The 24299-nt window shown below is 49.2% G+C and overlaps 1 long non-coding RNA gene across 1 annotated transcript; it reads left to right on the top strand.

Moving 5' to 3' along the window:
* Positions 1–2634: 2634 nt before the first annotated feature.
* LOC129343581 (uncharacterized) lies at positions 2635–13657 on the top strand. The gene is made up of 3 exons (XR_008598306.1): positions 2635–2853; positions 5583–5750; positions 13446–13657. It is a non-coding gene; the product is annotated as an uncharacterized LOC129343581 (long non-coding RNA).
* Positions 13658–24299: the final 10642 nt, after the last annotated feature.

The following is a 24299-nucleotide window of genomic DNA, read 5'->3' as shown; positions in this document are numbered from 1 at the left end:
GGCCCTGCAGATGTGCATGCATAGGCAAGGAGGCACAGTGTGCTCAAGGGGAGGAACAGTCCTCCGCCTCATGTACTGGTCATTCACTTGGGCAGTAATGACCTTGGCTGCGGGGCATGGCTGTTCCAGTATCGGCTCACACAGATTTGCACACATAAACATGGTGCTCGTGAGCTCAAGTGGGGAGGGGCCTCCATTTCATGTTCAGGTCATTCACTGAGTGATATGACCTTGTCTCACAGGGCATGACACTTTCCTTACAGGCTCGCACACGCTTGCAGCACCCAGGCAAGTAGTGGCCTGATGGTTTGAGGGGAGGTGCGGACCTCCGCCTCATGTCCTGGTCATTTGCCATGTGGTGTTGACCTTGTCTCCCAGGGCATGGCCCTTTCCTTACAAGCTCACACAGGCTTGCAGCGCCCAGGCAAGTAGTAGCCTGATGGTTTAGGGGAGGTGCGGTCCTCAGCATTACATCCTGGTCATTCGCCGTGTGGTGTTGACCTTGTCTCACAGGGCATGGCCCTTTCCTTACAGGCCCACACACATTTGCAGTGCCCAGGTAAGTAGTAGCCTGATGGTTTGAGGGGAGGTGCGGACCTCCACCTCACGTCCTGGTTATTCACTGCGTGGTGTTGACCTTGTCTCACAGGGCATGTCCCTTTCCTTGCAGGCTCACACAGGCTTGTAGCGCCCAGGCAAGTAGTGGCCTGATGGTTTGAGGGGAAGTGCGGACCTCCGCCTCATGTCCTGGTCATTTGCCATGTGGTGTTGACCTTGTCTCCCAGGGCATGGCCCTTTCCTTACAAGCTCACACAGGCTTGCAGCGCCCAGGCAAGTAGTAGCCTGATGGTTTAGGGGAGGTGCGGTCCTCAGCATTACATCCTGGTCATTCGCCGTGTGGTGTTGACCTTGTCTCACAGGGCATGGCCCTTTCCTTACAGGCCCACACACATTTGCAGTGCCCAGGTAAGTAGTAGCCTGATGGTTTGAGGGGAGGTGCGGACCTCCACCTCACGTCCTGGTTATTCACTGCGTGGTGTTGACCTTGTCTCACAGGGCATGTCCCTTTCCTTGCAGGCTCACACAGGCTTGTAGCGCCCAGGCAAGTAGTGGCCTGATGGTTTGAGGGGAAGTGCGGACCTCCGCCTCATGTCCCAGTCATTGACCGCGTGGTAATGACCTTGGATTACTGGGCATGACCTTGGCTGCAGGGCATGGCCCTTTCGTTACAGGCTCACACAGGCTTGCAGTGCATTGGCAAGTAGTGGCCTGGTGTATTGATGATTGGTCCTCAATGCTTCCATGTTGGTGTAGTGGGAAGCTTGGGACTGTTTAGCCCCTGTGAGGGCTAGGTAAAATGTCACAGAGCCATAGAGAAAACTTTGGGGGAGTGTCTGGTCATGAATTTGCCACACCCCTACATACTAGGCTGAATTTGCCAACCTCTACCGAGGTAATGGGGGTTCACCTGACCACTGAAGGCAAGGGCATCTTCCTCAATGACCTATGGCAAGGGCTGAGGTTGGCACTAGGCCACCTGTGGGGCACTAGAGACTAAACAGAGGCTTGGCCCTGGCGGTGGCAGGATACAGTTTGGGAATAGGAAGGGGGCTGGTGAGTACCCTAGGTGCTTCTCCACTGATCAGGAAGAGGGGTCTGCCAGGAGCGGATGGTACTGCTTGTGACGGCTGCCATGCTGCGTGGGCAGACTCCCTTGGGGAACCCCATGTGCAAGTCCTTCCCTCACTGCTGTATGGCTGAGGCTTAGCAGCTTGAGCTGGGGGGGATCCATTTTGCCGGCTGGCTGGATCTTAGCCATCCATAGGATGGCTCGCAACTGGGGCTTCGGGGTTCACCCAGACAGGTCAAGGCAGAGGTCCAGGGGTGACCCCATGGCTTGACCTGCACCGCTAGTTGGCCCTTGCCGTATTAATGGTTGATGTTACGTTTAATGAAGTGTCCCTTTAGTTCCAAGCCTTGTGTCTGTCTCATTATGCCGACTAGGGTGGCAAGGAGATGCTAAGTAATTTCCTGACTTTTTACAGAAGCTGTTTCATAATACCATGGGAATGGAAATTTTCTAAATTTGTGATACAGGATCACATTATTTGTTGTGATATTTTTCTATCATTTATGTAACAGAGAAGTTTCTTTTTCCCTACTTCCGGTAAGGTGGGTTCCCCAGGGCACCATTTTTTAATATTGGAGGCAGCATCTCTGTCCAGGACCAGACCCCATATTCCAGTCCTTTGCCCTCCGACAGGTGATCTTCCTCTCAGAAGAGTAGCCTCCGCTGCCCCCATCTAGAGAAACTTCCAGAAAGTAGCACCTAAGAAAAAATGTGGTAATTATCTGGCTATGGGAAGGAATGGAGTGTTCTGAATTGGAATTCTCCTTAATTAGGAATACTTGTGAGGAAATGAGACACTGTTAATGGTAATATTTGCCAGATGTCTTCCGAGAAATTCTGCTCATCTTCAAGTGAGGAAAGAACATGCTGTACTCAAGGGTGTTGTCTTCAAAATAGAGTAAAATAATACCGTAAATGAATAAAAACGGATTATTAAAATGTATTATAAAGTGTTATTAAAATTAAATATTATTAAAATGAAAGAGGACTGCAGGAGCAAAGTACACAGTTTATTACTTGAGGAACGGTAATGAACACAAACATAAGTGATGTTTTAAGAAAAGGAAGCTAAAAGGCCTTTAGCATCAGAAGGATATTGGATGTTATGAATGTGAATTATAGGTCTACTGACCCTTCCCAATCCCATATAAAAGCACCCTCAGTACAAGACTCTACATCCAGTTTCTTTCATCGACCCTTGATCAACGCCTTCAGAGAGACTGGTAAGTACTGAGAATGAAGCTCTTTGTGATTTCTCCTGAACCAGAGGCCAAGCTTAGGCATACTGGAGTTAAGTTACCAGACAATAGATTGCAGAGGAATCTTAGGAGACAATTTCAAATGGGAAAAGCGGTTCAAGAAGACAATGAAATCTTTTGGAGTCGGGTAGAAATTTTCCACAGGCCAGTTTGACTAGGGATCCTGATGGTGTTTTGCCATCTTCTGGTCCTAGAGTAAAGGTAACTGGGTGTGTGTGTGGGGGGGGGGATGTATCTGTGAATTTCCTGCATTATGCAGGGGGTTGGGCTAGATGACCATAGAGGGTCCTTCCAGCCCTGTAATTGTATGATTTTTGTGGGAATCAAACTCTCTCTCATGGGAGGACTCAAGGCAGAGGCTGAAATGTCATCTGCAGAGGACGCATTAAGCAGTGGGTTGTAGGAATCAGAGTTTTTCCAAAATTCAATGCATCTGATTCGTCTTAGACTGCAGCTTAAAAATGCTTCTTATGCTCTGTGAGTTCCTCCTCAGAATAATCTGGCCCAGTGACATGTAGCAACTTTGACAATGCTGGTGCAGATGGTAGGAGCCACAGAGATGTCTCCTGCTGGTGAGAGAGCCCCTTCAGAGGGTGCCTGTCTCTGACTGCGCTCCACTGAGTTCAGCTCAAACAAACGAAGGACCAAACGGAATGAGACCATGTTCCCAAGATCGGCTGGGGATGCGCTGCCATTTTGAAGAGTGACTTCCCACTGTGGACCTCCTTTTTAGAATCCAGTGGAGGCTCCATTCTGCTTGGGATCAGGAGAGGAGGGACTCCTGCCCTCCTCTTGCATCATTTTTCCAACCCAAAACAGAGCCAAGGGGATGTGTCAGTCAACATTGACACATCCCCATTTCATCCCCATTTCAGCTGCCCAGCAAAATCAGAGGAATGTTTTTTTTTTAATTGTTATAAATTGTATTTAGAAAACAGAGATAGAAATCGCAATCTGAAATACATAGAACCTTATACAAAGTACACTAGGCTACATCAAAAAGAGTATATATAGTATATAGTAATCCATTTGATCTACAAGAAAGGTATAATCAGAATATATAAGATAAATGAACACCCCACTTTTACTCCTCTCACTTCCATTATAAAAACGGAAAGAAAGAATGAGCTATAAACATGTATTTGATAACCTATTTTAAGGAAGGGGGTTTGAAGGGGGATTCAGCATGGGTGGAACGTTAAACATTTTGTATTAAACATTGTATTCTATCACACAATATTTGGTATATTTAGTTCTTAGTTTCACTATTTATCTTAACAGTCTGTTTTAATATTAATTGTACATTCTATATTTGATAGATTAACCTATTATATGTATAATACATTGATCCAATCCTGCAAAGAGAATAGAACAATAATAAAAACATAATACAAAAAATAATATTTAAAAAGGAAAATAGACAATTTCTGTGGCCTAGTTACATAAATCACATTAGTGCTATGACGTTTCTTGGATTTTGGTAAAGCTTTTGATAAGGTTCCCCATGACATTCTAAAGGATAAACTAGAAGACTGCGGACTGGACCCTTCAAAAAGGATGTGGACAAAATCGAGAGCGTGCAGAGGAGAGCGACGAGGATGATCATGGGTCTGGAGACTGAGCCCTACGAGGAAAGGCTGAAGGCCTTGGGGATGTTTAGTTTGGAGAAGAGATTGAGGGGGGACATGATTGCTCTCTTTAAATATTTGAAAGGCTGCCATTTGGAGGAGGGCAAGGAGCTGTTCCAGTTGGCAGCAGAGGGTAGGACCTGAAGCAATGGGCTTGAATTACATGCAGAAAGGTACTGGCTGGATATTAGGAAAAACTTTTTAGTTCAAAGGTGGAATCAGCTGCCTAGGGAGGTGGTGAGCTCCCCTTCACAGGCGGTTTTCAAGAAGAGGCTGGATGAATATTTGTCAGGGATGCTTTAGGCTCATCCTGCATTGGGCAGGGGGTTGGACTGGAAAGTCTGTATGGCCCCTTCCAACTCTGTGGGCCAAGCTACAAGTGACGGATGACACTTGAACGGCAAGTGAACAGACTCACATGTGTTCCTCCCTGTTCACTTGTGCTCCACTTGCACTCCACATGATCACGTAAACAGGGTGGAATGCATGTGAGTCTGTTCACTTGCCGTTCAAGTGTCATTCGTCATGTGTAGCTTGGTCCTGTGATTCTATGTGATTCTGTGAAACTCCTGCACTCTTAGCTTAAGGTAGCTCACTTGCAATCCACCGGAACCTGTGTCTTCAAATTTCGTAGTAATCACTCTGTGGAGCAGACTCCCAAAGGAGGGGAGGGATTACTATCTCTCTGAAACTTTTGGAGGTATTTCAAGGCCATTTAATTGGGCAGAGATTTCAGTGGGATGCAAACTATGGGCATATGTATGCCTCTTTGAGACATGAAGATTGGTGGTATATAAATATTTTAATGAAGATATAAAGAGCACATTTAAAAAAAAGAATACAGGAATCAGATCAAAGATTCTACAGAGAATACTGCAATACTTTTAAAGAGAGCAAGCAGATGTTTTGATTATGCTCACATGGGGAGCATAATGGAAGTTGTCATCCAGTGTTAATTGTCTGGAGTATCCGGGGTATGCTGCCTCTGAACACAGAGGCTCAGTCCACACCTGTTGTAGGAAAGAGTTTTTCAATAGTTCACTGAACTAGATGTCGTTTTCCTAGATCGGCAGCCAACTCAAGATGTCTCTGACTCCCCTTGAATCAGCCTTGCAAACTCTTGCCAGCATTTTCAACCAATACAAGGTGGAAGGGTCGGATCCTCCTGGGCTTATCAAGGAAGAACTGGAGATGGCGACACCAACCAAGGAGAAGCTCCCATTCAAGCTATTGGTGAGAAGGGGTGGGGTGGCTCATTGTGTAGAAGGAATTACGTAAATAGGCTATAAGATCTCTGTTGGAATAATGTCTCATGCCCTCAAAGCTCCATAGGAGTTCAAAGGGCTGGATAGGAATCCTTCCATATGGGTAACAGATTAATGGTGGAGCCACGCTGGCACACCCTGTATCCCCTAAGTATCCTAAGTCGTGACATGTGTCATAGGATGACAGACATAAGGAAACTCCCCTAGAGAAACTATTAAGGGTGTGTGCAAGTGTGTGTGTGCAAACCTCATGTGTTGGGCAAAGAGTTACTATCTGCATTGAAAGTCTTTTCCCCTTTTCACCGCTTTGGGTCTGTGTTGTCAAGACGCCCCTACATTCCTACGGGTTGAAAGACTGTGAGTCTATGAAAAAGAGTCCAGTAGCACCTTTAAGTCTAACCAATTTTATTGTAGCATAAGCTTTCGAGAGTCACGTTCTCTTCGTCAGATGCATGGAGAGCAGAAGGAAACTGGTCAAACATAGAGGAGGAGAGGGGAGGGGGGAGGGGGGAGGAGTATTGCCGTGTTAGTCTGTAGTAGCAAAATCAAAAAGAGTTCAGCGGCACCACCTAGACTATCCAACTATCCAGATGCATCTGGCGGGGAGGACTGTGGTTATCGAAGGCTTGTGCTGCAGTGGAATTGGATAGTCTAGGTGGTGCTGCTGAACTCTTTTTGATTTTGCTACTACAGACTAACACGGCAATACTCCTCCCCCCTCCCCCCTCCCCTCTCCTCCTCTATATTTGACCAGTTTCCTTCTACCCTCCATGCATCTGACGAAGAGAACATGATTCTCAAAAGCTTATGCTACAATAAAATTGGTTAGTCTTGAAGGTGCTACTGGACTCTTTTTTATTTTGCTACCACAGACTAACACGGCTAACTCCTCTGGATCTGTGAGTCTATGAGTATCCCATCATGGGCAGCACAGATTCACTCTTCAAAGCTCATCCTTTTTCTGGGGCTATCTGTGGGTTGGTTGGAAGTTAGGACAAGCTTCCCCTGGCCCCCCTTCTCTCAATATTTAGTTACTAGCTGCCATCTTCTGGCCAGTGGCAGGAGCGGGCCTCCAACACTGCTGCTTTAAAGTTCCCAAAGATAGTGCCCCTTGAAAGAACAGCCTTGGGCGTCTGCTTCAGTGACTGTCTTGTTAGGGTTTTGCAATTTGCAGGTCAAGGAGCTAGGTACCCTTATAAAAAAATCTGCCTTATTCAGATTGCTTCCTAAAACCTCTCCCCCCTGCTGCTCAGCTAGCCTCAGCCAAGTGCCAGTTTTAAGTTCCACCGAGTTCATCTTTTCCCTTGATCACTCTACCAGATAGCAGGACCAAGGTTCTTTAAATAACACACAGTGAAATTTCACAGCAGAAGGGCATTGCTAGAATTCACTCCTTGAGAGTCACAGGGGAGAGGGCAGGACTAAACGCAACAGCTTGCTTGCCAAGTAGTTCCCTAGGCGTGATTTGCTCTGCGACTTGCTGCAGCCATCCTAGGCAGTGTTATACCTTTCTAAACCCATAGGTTCAGGGCAGCTCTTCTTAGGATGTCAATGGGAGCCTTCCATGGGGGACCCAGGACCTTGTACACAACTTTTCCGTGCAGCGAGGGTTGTCCTTTGAAAACTAGAAACCTTCTGCCAATCTCACCTGAAGTGACGTTTCAATTTCAATTTGGAGCCTCCAGTTTATGAAAAGCGGCTGAGAGGCAGAGCAGATGTTTAATGCAATATTGATGACAATAGTGAAACTTCTGGAGGAGAGGAAGAAGACTATGCTGTATAGGTTGTGTGTTTGTCTGGGGTGAGGGGTGCACACCCATAGGAAAAGGATGACATTTGCCACCCTAGTCGGAATAATGAGACAGACACAAGGCTTGGAACTAAAGGGCCACTTCATTAAACATAACATCAACCATTAATACGGCAAGGGCCAACTAGCGGTACAGGCCAAGCCACGGGGTCACCCCTGGACCTCCGCCTTGACCTGTCTGGGCGAGCCCCGAAGCCCCAGTTGCGAGCCATCCTATGGATGGCTAAGATCCAGCCAGCCGGCAAAATGGATCCCCCCCAGCTCAAGCTGCTAAGCCTCAGCCATACAGCAGTGAGGGAAGGACTTGCACATGGGGTTCCCCAAGGGAGTCTGCCCACGCAGCATGGCAGCCGTCACAAGCAGTACCATCCGCTCCTGGCAGACCCCTCTTCCTGATCAGTGGAGAAGCACCTAGGGTACTCACCAGCCCCCTTCCTATTCCCAAACTGTATCCTGCCACCACCAGGGCCAAGCCTCTGTTTAGTCTCTAGTGCCCCACAGGTGGCCTAGTGCCAACCTCAGCCCTTGCCATAGGTCATTGAGGAAGATGCCCTTGCCTTCAGTGGCCAGGTGAACCCCCATTACCTCGGTAGAGGTTGGCAAATTCAGCCTAGTATGTAGGGGTGTGGCAAATTCATGACCAGACCCTCCCCCAAAGCTTTCTCTATGGCTCTGTGACCTTTTACCTAGCCCTCACAGGGGCTAACGAGTCCCAAGCTTCCTACTACACCAACATGGAAGCATTGAGGACCAATCATCAATACACCAGGCCACTACTTGCCAATGCACTGCAAGTCTGTGTGAGCCTGTAACGAAAGGGCCATGCCCTGCAGCCAAGGACATGCCCAGTGAGCCAAGGTCATTACCACATGGTGAATGACCAGGACATGAGGCGGAGGTCCGCACTTCCCCTCAAACCATCAGGCCACTACTTGCCTGGGTGCTGCAAGCCTGTGTGAGCCTGTAAGGAAAGGGCCATGCCCTGTGAGACAAGGTCATACCACTCAGTGAATGACCTGAACATGAAATGGAGGCCCCTCCCTGCTCCAGCTCACGAGCACCATGTTTATGTGAGCAAATCTGTGTGAGCAGATACTGGAACAGCCATGCCCTGCAGCCAAGGTCATACCTGCCCAAGTGAATGACCAGTACATGAGGCAGAGGACTGTTCCTCCCCTTGAGCACACTGTGCCTCCTTGCCTATGTTTGCACATCTTCAGGGCCTGTAATGGAAGGGTCGTGCCCGTGGGAAGCCTAGCTCATTACCCCAGGTGAATGACCAGGAGTCAACCAGACCCTTCCTTAAGGGCTTGGGTCAAAACTGTGCTATCGCTCAGAATCTAACTCTCATGCCCACCATTAATGTTGTGCGACCCTCGAAGCTGCCCGGGGTTACATCAAACCAGGAGGTTTACAGGTCAACCTAAATGCACCTAAGCTTCCTGATGGCTGCCACTGGATATGAGGCAAGGCCCCTAACAGTCCACTCCCTCATAACTGGGAGAGATCCATCAGCTCAGCCATAACTCCTACAGACCAACTGGTACCCCAGCCTAGAGACTGCCGGCCACACCCGGTTGCCAAGAATCAATAGCCCTCCCTGGAGGCATAGCTCAGAGGAAATCCAAGGGATAAGCTCCACCATTCCATCGGCAGGCAAGACTGGGTGCTGCCTTAAAACATAAACACCAGGACCAGTCTCCAGAACCCTCCTCAAAATCCTATGCCACTTGGATGAAAGAGGGTTAGGTATGGGAACCACCTCCTAATTGTCCTCATGAAGTGGGCTGAGGGGTTATCTAGTTCCCTCCCCCACAATCCAACTGCCATGAGGATTGGAAAATTCCAATCATATACGGTTTATAGTAAGACTCCTGTACTGACTGGTCAATGGGCCACTGCTCAGCCCACCAGTGCCCCTGCATTAAACCCAGAAGCCATTGGGCCCCAAAGCAGTGGAAACTCCACTGCTCAGCCGACCAGTGCCCCTGAACTAAACCCAGAAGCCATTGGGCCCCAAGGCAGCAGAAACTCCAAAACTCCACTGCTCAGCCCACCAGTGCCCCTGAACTAAACCCAGAAGCCATTGGGCCCCAAGGCAGTGGAAACTCCAAGGACACTTCTAGCTGCCAACAACCTGGAGATAAGACTCGGTGCTCCACCAGTTGCTGGAGCTCCCATAAAGAAAGGCCAGCTAGCAGCTGACTGTCCCAGGTGCAGTAAACTTTCTTAAGTCTCCTTTACTTATCCCCTACGCAGGTCCACCTCATCCTTCTCCTCCGCTTACTGAAGAGGAAAGTTAACCCCCAACATGCTCCTCCCAGTATGACTGAATTTTTAGGACTGAGGCAAGACCCAAGGTGATACAACCCAGGATCCTAAACATGGGCGTCGAGAGACTGTCGCCTGACCCCTTGGAGCCCCCACAGCCAGGCACTAGAGGCCAGTGGACTTATCTACCTTGTCAGTAAAGTCCACTGTCACCTCAACATGATTGGATTACAGCAGCCTAGGCCCGATCCGCTACTGGCCATCAATTGTGCTAATCTGGTAGAAAGATCAGATCACATCTTAGACTTCGGTGCCCTGCATGAAAGCTTTGCCTATTTTAGCAGATGCAACAACACAGCATGCCATTAGTTGGCCTGAGTGAGAAAACCCAAAAAACAGAAACAGATCTTTAGGCCCACAAACGCTGCAAATTGGGCAGGGGAAAGGGGGAGGGATTTAACCAGCCATCACCCTGGGACTGTAGATCCTTGCTAAGCCAGTAGAAATAATGTGTGCAGCAAGCCACCCTTCAGATGACTGCAAGCCCTCCTCCCCCCCAAGCTTCAGCCAGGCCTTCACTGCTGTAAGTGCTGGTGCTGTAAGTACTGATTCTGCTGTAAGTACCCTCTCCAAATAAAGTGAAAACAGCGAGGGAGCCTATATAGACTGGAGGCCTGCAGGGGCTGGGCCTAACCCTGCTTCAACCCTCCTGACTGAGACACACTGATAGCAGTATTTCCCTCCTCTCCTTGGCTGCTTCATCATCCTCAAAGGCAGAGTCTGCATGGCCATTTTGCAGGAGGCCTATTTGCTGGCTGCTTGCCCTTAGCATGGCTACTACCCTTTTCTGGGTGGCATGATGGAAACATACAGTAAAGTAATGTAATGTACTGTAAAATGACTGCTTTTAGAACTTCAAAGACCAATAGGAACACAGCACCCCCAAAATGGCACCCCCAAACACTGTGTAAGGCTGCAGAGGCCTCTATAAAATGGCCGCCAGTGCAAGGAGGCTAAGCAGTCCACCGCGAGACACACTCACAATGGCCACTCCCAGCACAGGATAACTTGCAAAAAACCTACAAAAATGGCCACTACTTCCAGTAAGCAGGAGGCAAATCAGGCCACACACAGCCCACACTCAAAATGGCCACCACTGGTGCTGTGCATATTGCAGATGCATTCACAACATGGCCACCATTGCCAGGAAGCTAAGCAGAACACTGGGTGCCACTCTCAAAATGGCCACCCTAGCACAAGATAAGCTGCCAAAGCTCCACTGAAATGGCTGCTACTGCCAGTAAGCAGGGGGTAAATCAGACCACACAAATGCCACACTCAAAATGGACATCCCCAGAGCTGTGCATATTGTAGATGCCTTCATAACATGGCTGCTACTGCCAAGAGGCTAAACAGGCCCCCGGGTGCCACTCTCAAAATGGCCGTACTCAACTGAATAAACTGCCAAGCCCTCCCACAAAATGGCCCCTGCTGCCTGAAGGCCTTAGGCCGAGCTATTGTTGTTGGTAATATTCCCTCCCAAGTAAGTGTAATGACAGGGGAGGGAAAGGCCTAGAAAGGGGGAGGGGGGCTAAGAGCATCTACTCTGCTAGGCCAGTAGCAATAAAGTACAAATTAATCCACCTCTCAGATGGCTGCATCTCACCCCAGTGGCCTACAGCAAAGCCTATTGCTGATGCTGCTCAACGTACTCTCTCCCAATAAAGTAAAATGTAAAGTACAGGGGCTGGGCCTCACCCTGCTTCAGCCCTCCTGACTAATAGACAACAAGTCTATTAGTCAGGGAGGGCCGTATTCCCTGTGACTTTGTTTGATGGCAAAGAACTCAGGCTTCCAAACCTGTTCACAAACAATCATTAACACTTTATATGCTTGTGTCACGTCAATAGCTGGTCCTATAATTATCATGCTGTAGTTTATTTTTGCAGAATAACCTCATATTATAAAAAAAGCAGGTTGTAATAATCCATGTTATGATTAGTCATAGAAATGTCTTATTTAGGGTGTGAATATACGGAATTTGGCAGGAAGGTAGGCTTCTGGTCCAATAATCCAGATGTACCAAGGAGAACCCTTATTTTCCGAGATCTGCCCCCTGGGAAACTGCTTTCCTTATTTGTAGGCATATCATTGGGGGGGGGGGAATTGCTTGTGATTCTTAGCCATCCTTCTTCCAATTTTGTCTCTTAATCCTGGCTCTCTGAACTGGGTAAGAGGTTAACTTGCCTCGAGTATGCTTACATATAAAGGCACAATCAGCTGTACTGCATGGGATGAATTTTGATACGTTAGTCATACGTTGTCCTCCTTTGGATAGTCCTTATTTGTAGGCATGCCATTGAGGGAAAAATGCTGTTTCTTCGCTGTCATTCTTGTAATTTCATCTCTTCTTCCTAGCTCTCTGGGAGGTCAGCTTTCTGAACTGGGTAAGGGGTTAACTTATCTCAAGTATGCTTACATATAAAGGCACCATAAGCAGTACCATGTGGGATGAATTTTGATATGTTAGTAATACGTAATTCCTCCCCTGAATAGCCCAGGCAAGCCAGATCTTGTCAGATCTCATAAGCTGTGCTCCATTTTAAAGCCAGCTAAGCTCACCTCTCCTGCATGTGCTAACAATGAATTTCCTAACAACAAGAACAACAACAACATTTGATTTATATACCACCCTTCAGGACAACTTAATGCTCACTCAGAGCAGTTTATAAAGTATGCCATTATTATCCCCACAACAAAACACCCTGTGAGGTGGGTGGGGCTGAGAGAGCTCCAGAGAGTTGTGAGTCTGTGACTAGCCCAAGGTCACACAACTGGCTTCAAGTGGAGGAACAGGGAATCAAACCTGGCTCTCCAGATTAGAGTCCCGCACTCTTAACCACTACACCAAACTGGCTCTCCTGCCATACATAGCATGAAGATGCATTCCCTTTCTTTTCCTGAATTTACTGCCCATCAATTTCTTCGTATGTCCCACCCTCCCAGTTCTAATATCGCAAGAGAGGGAAAATGTTCTCTCTCTAATTTCCCCCCACACCCTGCCTCCTTTTGAAAATCTCGCATTTTCTTCCTTAGTGATATTTTTTCCTAAACTGTCCCCAAACCCTTTAGCCATTCCTTTTAGAAAAGGTGCTCCAATTTGATTTCTTTTACATCACGTAGGCTCCAATTTTGTCTGCAATGAGGGCACAATGTAGTTTACTGCATTCTTCCCTTGTTGGTTTTATCCTCACAGCAACCCTGTAAGGTAGAGGAGGATAAGATCTCAAGTTCACCCACTGGGCTTCCAAGGCAGAGTGGGGATTTGAACCTGGGTCAACCGGATCCTAGTTTGATACCCTGACCTTGTTCATGTCAACACCAGGCCCACTTCTACAATATCCTTTCTGAAGGAGGGCTGTGAAGAAAACTCTACAGTCGACTCCAAATGTAGTCACCCTCATCGATCTGTAATCTGAATGCTTGAAAGAATGTAGTAGGATAAAGAATAAATACCAGCTACCTTGTGCTATTCATCTTTTTTGTCCCAAGTCACACCATCTGCTTTCTTTTGCTTTCCAGGGCACTCCAGACGTACCGGCAGAAATAGCTGAAAAATTGCCTGGGTCAAAGAGACTGTTGCTGGCACTCTATCTGTTACCTGAACCCTCCTTGAAGAAATGGATTAGCAGCCAGGAGAAGGAGGAGGCAGCGAGAGGGGGTAACTAAGAGAACTTCACTAATGTATACCAGAATTGTCCCAGTTGGAAAACTCCTTTCAATAAACAGACAAATATTTCAAACAAACAAGGAATCTTCATTGAAAATAACAAAAATCGGTAGCACTTAACACATCAACACAACACACAACATGCATTCAAAGCCAAACAGGAAGGGGGGGGGTTAAAGTTGGGGGGGGATAGTTACCATCCTGAAGTTCGATAGAAAGAAGCTTTGAGTTGACGGAGCTTCAAAGCAAAAGGGCTTGAATGGAATTTGAGGGTGAAATCCTAGGTCCAAGTATGTACCCAGCTCATGGCAGAGGGGAACTCCAATTATAGTGAAACGTGCTCAGGGGCGAGATTATACCTTCTACCCCAAAACAAAGTCTTGAGTGGGTTGTTCCCGGGGTGGAACAAATGATTGAGAAGTTGTCTCCGGGGTGAGGAAAAGAGCTGGCGAACTGTCTCCAGGTCTGTGACAATGAACAAGGGAGGTTTGATTGGGTTTTCCCCCGGCGGAACTAAAGTTATCAATACTGATTGACAATTTGCTGAGTGGATGGGTGAGGCCATTATTAGTACTTTGAATTGCCTAAGGCCCTATTTTTTCAGGATCCTTAGCATGCCTCTGGGGTGTGGGAGGGTGAGTCGGCCTCACCTACTCTCCCTATGTTTGGATGTTCCATCTCCTGGGCGGGATCTGGCTTGCCTGCTTGGCAGCAGCTTCAATGTTTTCTACAGCAGCTTCCATCTTTTCTGCCTGCTTGGGCAGTAGTTTTAATGCTGGCAGCCCATTCAGAGATGGGGATTACAGATGGGCATGAACCGCATTACGAACCTCAAAACCCCACGAAATTGGCGATTGCGCGATCACGATCCAGCAGTTCGTGATTGTCCACGGCAAATGAACCAGCGTATGGTAGAGGCCTGGTTCATTGCATTCGGCCGTGGTTCGGGAAGCAGGATACTCAGGCACCAGCAATCAATTTCCCTGGCAACAGAGCTGGGGCAATGCCTGAGCTCTGTCTGTGCTCCTTCTGTCACCCAGGAAACCCGAATGGAAGCCCAGCTTACCTTGATTGGCAGGTCTTCCTTCCAACCACGGAGCTGCAAAGTGGTTACAAGTTGAGAGAAGCCACCTAGGGGAGGGAGGGGGGAAGGGGGTGTTCTGTAGCCATAGGCACTCCAGTCTCATCCCTGTAAACCCTGATAGGCAGCTCTGATGGCAAAACACAGACCTCCTGCATTGCTCAGTGGGACCTTTGCTTATAAATAGACGTGGGCTCCCAGCCTGGGTTTCACTTTCAGCGAGCAGTGGAGTGGGACAGAGCTCTTGCTTGCCACTTGCTAGCCTTTGGGATGAGAGACTGAGAGTATAATTCAGCTTGGATTTGGGGGATAGGGATCTATCTCCTCTGGTTCCAGGGCTGCTGCCAGGCCCTGGGGCCAAGCTCGGTGGGTACCTCGGCCAAGGGCTCACATTAGTGCCTGATCTGGTCAGGTCTGTGGGATTGGTGGGCTAGGGCTCTCGTCCCTCCTTCCCTCTGGTGCCAGGGCTGCTGCCAGGCCTTGAGGCCAAGCTCAGTGGGCACCTCGGCTGAGTGCTCACAGTGTCATCTCCTTCTCTTCAATTGTTGTTTGATAAGAACATAAGAACATAAGCAAAGCCATGTTGGATCAGGCCAGTGGCCCATCCAGTCCAACATTCTGTCACACACAGTGGCTAGAAATCCAGTGCCATCTAAAGGACTGTCAGTGAGGCCAGGACACCAGAAGCCCTCCCACTGCCTTCCTTCCAGCACCAAGACAACAGAGCACCACCTCCCCACAAAGAGAATACCATCTATCTCCTGTGGCTAATAGCCACTGATGGACCTCTGCTCCATATATTTGTCCAGTCCCCTCTTGAAGCTGGCAATGCTTGTAGCTGCCACCACCTCCTGTGGCAACGAATTCCATGTGTTTATCACCCTTTGTGTAAAGTAGTATTTTCTTCTATCTGTTCTAACCCAACTGCTCAATAATTTCATAGAGTGCCCATGAGTTCTTGTATTGTGAGAAAGGGAGAAAAACACATCTTTCTCTACCTTCTCTAACCCGTGCATTATCTTGTAAACCTCTATCATGTCTCCCCTCAGTCGTCTTTTCTCCAGGCTAAAGAGCCCCAAGCGCCTCAATCTTTCCTCATAGGGAAAGTGTTCCAACCCTTTAATCATTTTAGTTGCCCTTCTCTGTACTTTTTCCAGTGCTATGATATCTTTTTTAAGGTGTGGCGACCAGAACTGTACACAGTACTCCAAATGAGGCCTCACCATCGATTTATACAGAGGCATTATGATACCGGCTGATTTGTTTTCAATCCCTTTCCTAATAACCCCTAGCATAGCATTAGCTTTTTTTATGGCAGTCGCACACTGTGCTGACGTTTTTAGTGAGTTATCTATCATGACTCCAAGATCTCTCTCTTGGTCAGTCTCCGCCAGTTCAGACCCCATCAACTTGTATTTATATTTTGGATTTTTGGTTCCAATGTGCATTACTTTGCACTTGGCTACATTGAACCTCATTTGCCACATGGATGCCCACTCTTCTAGCCTCGACAGATCCCTTTGGAGTGCCTCACAATCCTCTCTGGCTTTCACCACCCTGAACAATTTCGTGTCATCTGCAAATTTAGCCACTTCACTGCTTAATCCCAATTCCAAATCATTAATAAACAAGTTAAAAAGCATTGGACCCAATACCGACCCCTGTGGCACCCCACTGCTCACCACCCTCCACTGTGAGAAGTGCCCGTTTATACTCACTCTCTGTTTCCTATTAATTAGCCAGTTTTCGATCCACAAGAGGACTTGGCCCTTTATCCCATAGCTACTGAGCTTACTTAGGAGCCTTTGATGAGGAACTTTGTCAAAAGCTTTCTGGAAGTCAAGATAAACAATATCTATCGGGTCTCCCTTGTCCACTTGTTTGTTCACTCCCTCAAAGAACTCTAACAGATTGGTGAGACAAGATCTTCCCTTACAGAACCCATGCTGAGTTTTCCTCATCAGCTTTTGGTCATCAATGTGCCCACTAATTTTATTTTTGATAATAGTTTCCACCAACTTACCCGGTATTGACGTCAGGCTGACTGGCCTGTAATTTCCCGGATCTCCCCTGGAACCTTTTTTAAAGATGGGGACAACATTAGCTACCTTCCAGTCCTCAGGAACAGATGCAGAGTTTAATGACAGATTACATATTTTTGTGAGGAGATCTACAAGTTCACACTTGGGTTCTTTCAGAACTCTTGGATGTATGCCATCTGGGCCCGGTGATTTATCAGTTTTTAAATTATCTAGCAGTCGCATAACCTCCTCTCTCGTCACCTCAATGTAACTCAGGTCTTTCAAAACCCCTCCCAAAGTCAGTGCTTCCGGAGTGGGCATGCACTTCTTATCTTCCACAGTGAAGACAGAAGCAAAGAACGCATTCAGCTTCTCGGCCATTTCCCTATCACCCTTTAGTAATCCTTTTACGCCTTGGTCATCCAAGGGCCCCACTGCCTCCCTAGCTGGTTTCCTACTTCTAATATATTTAAAGAATTGTTTATTGTTTTTCTTTATGTTCTTTGCAATATGCTCCTCATATTCCCTTTTTGCCTGTCTGATCACAGACTTGCACTTTTTTTGCCACAGCTTATGCTCCTTTTTATCAACCTCACTCCGACTAGTTTTCCACTGCCTAAAAGAATCCTTTTTACCTTTTACAGCTTCTATTACATTGCTTGTTAACCATGCTGGCACTATGAGGCTCCTGGTGGGGGACAAGAGTGGTCGTGGGGGGAAGTGCAGAGATTGTCCCAGTTGCAGCATGGGAAACAGTGCTGTGCAGGGCTCTGGATCAGCAGAGACTTCCGCTCCCCCAAAATCACCAGTTGAGGCTGTGGAGGAGGCTGAAGATCTCTTGCCGGCGGCAGAAGAGGAACTCCTACAAATTTTTGTGGAGGAGGAGGCCGAGAGATTGTTAGCTTGGCTGTTAGCCAACAGTTTACCATGCGAAAGGGGGGAGTCTTTAGTATATCTTCAACTGAGTCAGATTTTCCCAAATGAAGAGAGAGCAAGGATACAACACAGGCCTGGACATAAATTTCAGTAAGTTTTATTTAAATCATTTTGCATAGGTTACATAGACTTTAATTATCGTGGTACAGCATGGTCTTAGCATTGCAATAGCTTGATCAACAACACAACAAGAACAAGGCATAGTAAATCATCTTACCAATCCTGGAGATGTCCCAGAGATTCTCGTTGATGGAAAGAATGGGAGAGCGCTTTGCCAATCTGAAAGGAAAAGGAGAGAGATAGCAAGGAGGTATTCCTTCCTCTCTCTCCTCCTAGCTTCTTAGACTCCATGGTTTTCTTGCTCATTTTTATACAGTTTTGGCTTACATCAACCCATTCAAATTCACCAATGAGATTCTTCAGAGTCATTCCTGGCACTGGAAATCACCTAAAAATTGTAGCATTTGCAGATTTTGCGCTGAGATCGTGACATCTGTAAAACGGTCAGGTCATTCTGATCCCTTAGTATTTGCTATCATTACTCATATGAATATCATGTATCAGCAAAAATCCCCTAGATCTTAGCTTATTGCCACGTTTCCATTCAAAGTTCATTTAGACTCCATTTTGTTTGGTTCAGTATATCCTTAGTTCCTTATGATTAAGGCCTATGTGATTGATATATGCATAGTGATTGCTGAGTTATTTCATGTAGAGATATAGTGAGATTGATTGAGCTGTGAATATATGGATATATGCATGCATGTGTGTGTGTTTCCAGCAATACAATCATGTGGTTAGTGTCAGCGTGATGTTATAGTCAAGGCAGTGTTTCTAAGTGACTTGAACTAGTATTTCTGAATGGTCTGAACTAAGTCTGTAATTGGTCAGTCAGTGTTTCCTCCTTTAAAACCAAAAGCTCTTTAAAAGAATCTCTCTTGCTGTGGATTTTCCCTCTTTTTCTTTAATTGTGTTCTCATGATTGCTAGTGTGTGCACAGTGTTTTCCTTCTTTAGGCATAAGAGTAGATGTATGAATTACTGTGTTTTAACGTCTTTGAATCTTAAAAAGTTGAAGAGAGAAAAGTTACCCGTTTAAAGTACTCCTTTCCAGGCTTTCAATTGAGATGAATGAAACCATTTCCGTTTCGTGTCTTCATTTGTACCAGATGCTTTCTTTATTTCCACCAAGTAGACTGTAGGTGAAGCTCTATCAACAATGTAACATGGTCCTTTCCAGTTTGGAGCTAAAGATCCCCCCCCCTTTCGCATGGTAAACTGTTGGCTAACAGCCAAGCTAACAAGATCCTTGCAATAATGGTTTGGGTTTGAGCAAACATCGAGCCTGTCCCCATCCCAAACTACCAGTGCTGCTGTCCCTGCCTACAGTCCACCCATCACTCCGTCTTCCATTGCCAACTCAGTGGCACATCCAGCAGCAACCCTTCGTCCTCCCTCCCCTGGAACCTTTAGTGGGCCACGGTTCAACCTCAATGTTTGGAGGCACTTTTGATCCCTTCCTACTGACCCCCACGTAGTGCGGTGCTGTGTGTGTGAGGGCCTGGGGTGCAGGGCCAATGACCCGAAGCACCTGTCATCGATGGCCCTGACGGCACCTGAAGAGGCACCACCAGAGCCTGTGTTCTCCGTCCTCAGCCAGCGAAACATCCATCGGGAGAAGACTGAGAACCGCCAGCTCGTCTGATCTGGGATCTGTGGGAGGGTTTCCGGAATGCACCCCAAGCAAGAAGCCTTGCCTTGAGGGTGCGGCTGGTGGGAGCGGAAGGGTCAGGCAGGACTCCCTGGGGGAAGTTGTTCCATCGGGGTCGGGAGTGGCTCCACTGAAAAGGGTGAGGTCAAGGGCTCTGGATCCTGCAAGGCTTCCCCCTATTGGTCGTGGAGGGGGTGGGCTTCCAACTGCTGCTCCAGCACTTTGCCCCATGGTTCTCCCTGCTGTCACGGTGCACTGTTGGGCATCGAGTCGTGCCTGCCTTGTATGAGGCAGTGCAAGACATGGTGTGCAGAGACCTGTCAGCTGCCCAAGGCAGGACAGTGCACTTCATGGCCGACCTGTGGAGCAGCTGCCATCATGGGTACCTTGCCATCACTGCCCAATGGTGGCAACCAGAGGACCTCCACCTCCCCAGGCCAAGATCTGGCAGCCGTAAAAAGGTGCCCAGCTTGAGCCGGGCTACAGGGCAGTTCTTCTTCAGGCCTGGAGGATGGACGAGGTCCACACAGGGAAGAACATCGCAATCACCGTTGAGGCGACTCTGGGGGAGTGGACGTCCAGGGTGGAAGTGTTTGTCTGTGGCTTCATGGTCACGGACGCGGGAGCCAACATATTGGCAGCCCTGAAAGAGGCATCCCTTCAGGGCCTGGTATGCATGGCGCACAAGCTGCACCTTGTGATGCAGGACGTGCTTGGGCTGGGGAGCAAGTCAAGGGATAGTTGGGACGAGGGAACCTTGCAGACATGCAATCTGCTGGACAGCTGTCGCATTGCTTCCCACTTCTCCCACAGCATAAACTCTTCCCGTGAGCTGCTCGAGATACAGGGGGAGGGAGGGGACCCCGAGCACCAACTCTTCCAGGACCTGCCCACCCGCTGGAACTCCACCTACGACATGATATGTCATGTGGTGGAGCAGAATGGTGCAGTGCAAGACATCCTGTCGTCTTAGGATGTGCTGAGGAGGGGAGAGGAGTTGGGTCTCAGCTCCATGGACTGGAGAGTTCTTGCCCAGATGTGCCGGATCCTGAAACCCTTCAAGGATGCCACTGAGCTCTTGTGCTCCTACCAGGCCAGCCTGGGTCAGGTCCTCCCCCTGATCCATGGCCTTGCCCAGTTTCTGGCCCAGGAGCTCCAGCAAGGGCAAGAGCTGCTCCCCAGGGTCCGGGTCTTTGTCCAGAGGATCCAGGCCTGTGTTGTTGAATGCCTGCATCCTCTCCACCGTGAGGCACCCTACCAACTGGCCTCCCTCTGTGACCCCCACATCAAGGGCAGCATCGCCACGCAGGCGGGTCAGATGCAGCACTGGAAAAAGGAGCTCCGCAGAGTGGTGCTCCGTTTCCAGAGACAGAGGGCAGGAGAGAAGGAACCGGGCAGTGGCGAGGGGCAGGTGGTGGAGGAGGAGGGTGAGGGTGAGGGGCAGGAGGTGGGAAGACAGCCAGGTTAGGAAACATCCACCCCAACGGACACATTCAATCTCTGGGCCTCATCTGTGGGCTGCATGGTTGGCCGCTGCAAGGAGGCTGCATCCCACTCAGTGGAGGACTCAGCGGGGGCCATGGTGCATGAGTACCTTTCTGAGCCCCCCGAGCCCCCCCATGCCAACCTGTTGCAGTATTGGGAGGGGAAATCTGACCAATGGCCAGACCATCATCACCACCAACATCCTTTCCTGCCCTCCCACCAGCGTGCAGAGCGAGCGAGTGTTCTCCCACCTGGGAGACCTCCTCCGTCCCCGATGCGCACGTCTGCACCTGTACCTGGTGGACATGTTGACGTTCATCAAGGTGAACCTACTGGGGCACCCTCCCGTGGACCTGGACTTACCTGGGCTCTGAGCCACCCTGGGGTTGTGGTCGGCCCAGCTCGTCCACAGTGAGCTCAAGCCTCCCTCCGTTCTCGGGGCTGCTTTCATGGCTAGTGACCCTTTGCCCTCCTCTCCCAGACAAGTTCCCGTTCCCTCTTCACACCTTTCCCTCTCTGCATCTGCTCAGATGCCTCCCAAACTCTCCTGTCTTTCCCATTCCATCCTTTCCGCGAAGGCAGGAAGGTGCAGTGCTGCCAGCTGATGCTGCTTCTGGCCACGAAGAACAGCTCTGCTGCTGTTGCTGATGTCAGAGTGGCACTGTACGGTACCCCCCCTTCCATGGCATCTGGTGTTCCCTCTGAGCAGGGGGGAATGGGTCCCTCCCACCCTTTCCAAGAAGGCAGAGTTTGGGTGCTGTCTGCTGCCACCCATTGGGACCCCGAGAGGCAGCTCAGAAGCTTTTGCTGAGCTTGACAGGTTTGAGCTGCATGGTGCATCCCTATCCATGTACACCTGCTGTCCTCTCTGTGCATGGAAGGAATAGGACCCACGACCAGTCACGTGTCCTTTCCGCGAAGGCAGGAAGGTGGTTGAGGTCTGCCGCTGCTGCTTTTGGGCACGAAGGGCAGCTCAGGAGCTGTTGCTGGTGTTAGTGTGGCACCACACGGTAACCCCCCTTTCCATGGGCACCTGCTGTCCCCTCTGGGCAGGGGTGAATAGGTAATGCCACTATGACCAGTCATGTCCTTTCCACAAAGGCAGGAAGGTGTGATGCTGTGAGCTGATTCCGCTTTCTGCCGCGAGGAGCAGCTGTGCTGCTGTTGCTGGTGTTAGCACGGTGCCGCACAGTACCCCCCCCTTTCAATGGGCACCTGCTGTCGCCTCTGAGCAGGGGGGGATGGGTAATGCCACCATGACCAGTCACGTCCTTTCTGCGAAGGCGGGACGGTGGGTACTGTTGGCTGCTGCTACAGAGTAGCTCAGTGGGAGCTTCAAACGAGGCCTTGCGTCTTTTGGTGGATCTTCCCGTTTCCCCTCCAAATGACATGTCCTCTCCCTCCCATCCATTCCGGCAAGGCAGGAAGGTGGGTGATGCTGATGGCAGCCTCCCTTGGGCACTTGCGCAGCAGCTCAGGAACTGTTGCACATATAGTTAAGCCACATGGTGCCGCTATCCATTGCCAACACCGAGACCTCTGAGCAGGGGGGAATTGGTCCCTTGACTCATCTCCGTCCCGCAAAGGCAGGAAGGTGGTCGATGTCTGTTGCTGCTGCTGTCATGTTTTGTCTCCCTCTCTCAGGAACCACTGTGACCCGTCCAAGAAATGTCTCCTGTCCTGCCTATCCCCTACTTTCTGTAAAGGCAGGACAGCGGATCAGTTCAGCCCCCGCTTCACGAGGGACTGTCCTGTTACTGCTCCCTCTTTGGTTACACAGCTCGGTTGTGATCATGCAGCCGATTGTACCATATAGGGGTAGAGTCAGTTGACAACATGGCAGCTCCTCTGTCAACGGGACTGATGGGACCTCTTTCAGCTTGGTGGGAATGTGTCCCACAACTCCAGTCCTTTTTGGCAAGGCAGGAAGGTGGGTACTGTTGGCAGCCACCACCACACTGTTCCTCAGTGGGACCCTCGGGTAAGGACTCGCAGTTGCTGAGAGTTCTTCCCCCTCCCCCTCCTCATGATGACACATCCTCTCCCTCCCATCCTTTCCGTCAAGGCAGGAAGGTGGGTGCTGTTGGCTGGTGTCACGATTTTCCTAAGTTGGAACCTCAGGTGAGGACATGCAGTTTCTGGGGGATCAGGCTGCCCCCGTGTGAATGTCCTGTCCTCTCCCGCCCACGCCGGGAATACCAACGTGCTCCAATTTGGCCTGGCGGTTGCGGGGGGATCTTCCCACTTTCCCCCCACGTGACACGTCCTCTCGCTCCCATCCTTTCTGGCGAGGCAGGAAGGTGGGTAATGTCAGCTGCTGTTGAGATTTTACTCGGTGGGAGCCTCAGGTGAGGACACACAGTTGCTGGGGGATCAGGCCCCGTCCGAATGTTATCTCCCACTAATGTCGGGAATACCAGCACATTCCTCTTTGGCCTAGTGGGCGGGCACATGGGGGGTGCCACCGGCGAGCGGCCAGACCCCCGCCCTCTAAAGGGGAGGAGGCTCGTCGCTGCCTCCCCATGTTTGCCAGGCCCAGCAACTGCCGTCAGAACACACCTTCTGTACACTGGGCCAACGTCAACCAGTGGCTCGAATTGTATTGAGTGGGAGTTTCCTGGGGGCCTTGGATTGGAGAGGGTATAACTCCAAGAACCCTTTTGCACTGTTGTCCAAACTTGGATGATGGCTGAGTCTTCTACACACTCGCTGTGAATATGAGCTGTCTCTTAAGTGCCACGGGGGCTGTTCTGCCCCCCCCCCCCGAACTGTGAACCGCAAACTGGTTCGGCAACAGGAAATGTTCATTGTGGTTTGCGATCTCAGGTTCGTCGTCGGCACTGAACCTCGAACCGCTGGTTCATTAATTATTTTTGGTTTGAGCCCATGTCTAACGGGGATTATGGCCTAACCATAGCCATATGCCTTCTAATATTATTGGGGTGGTTCTGACAGCTAAGATTCCTGTGGTTATGGCTATGGCAACTGGAGTGGATGAGGCTGGGATAACTGATGCTGCAGCCCCTTGCAGTTATGGAGGTTGGTGTTACGGTGGTTATGGCAGCTGTGGTGGCTACTGCAGTCATGATGGCTATGGCAACTGCTGTGGCTGCTTTTTGTGCTGTATCCCTTGCTACTCGGGTTGTGGCTGGGGATCTGGTTGGTGATGCCTTGCCTAGCTCATCAGCATCAGTCTCGGAAAGGAGCAGATGTTCAAGATGAATATGTCAGAAAGAGGTCTTCTTGATACTTGCCACTCATTATTTCACATTCTGGTTTGCTTAACCCTTCCCTGCTGTTGTTGTAACCTTCCCTATACATTAATTTGTTTTCTGTTCCATACCATATAGTCTTGTCTCATACCTGCTTGTAACCTTTCGCTTTTCCCAATAATGATCATACTGCATAAGAAGAGAAGCTTGTTGCTTTCCCCCTGTTGAACCCACTATGTCTTAGAGCTGCTCACATGTCAC

This window comes from Eublepharis macularius, chromosome 1, assembly GCF_028583425.1.
Source record: "Eublepharis macularius isolate TG4126 chromosome 1, MPM_Emac_v1.0, whole genome shotgun sequence".
In the NCBI taxonomy this organism is placed as follows: domain Eukaryota; kingdom Metazoa; phylum Chordata; class Lepidosauria; order Squamata; family Eublepharidae; genus Eublepharis; species Eublepharis macularius.
Note: the sequence above shows the minus strand (reverse complement) of the source record. Positions and strands in the feature narration are given on the sequence as shown.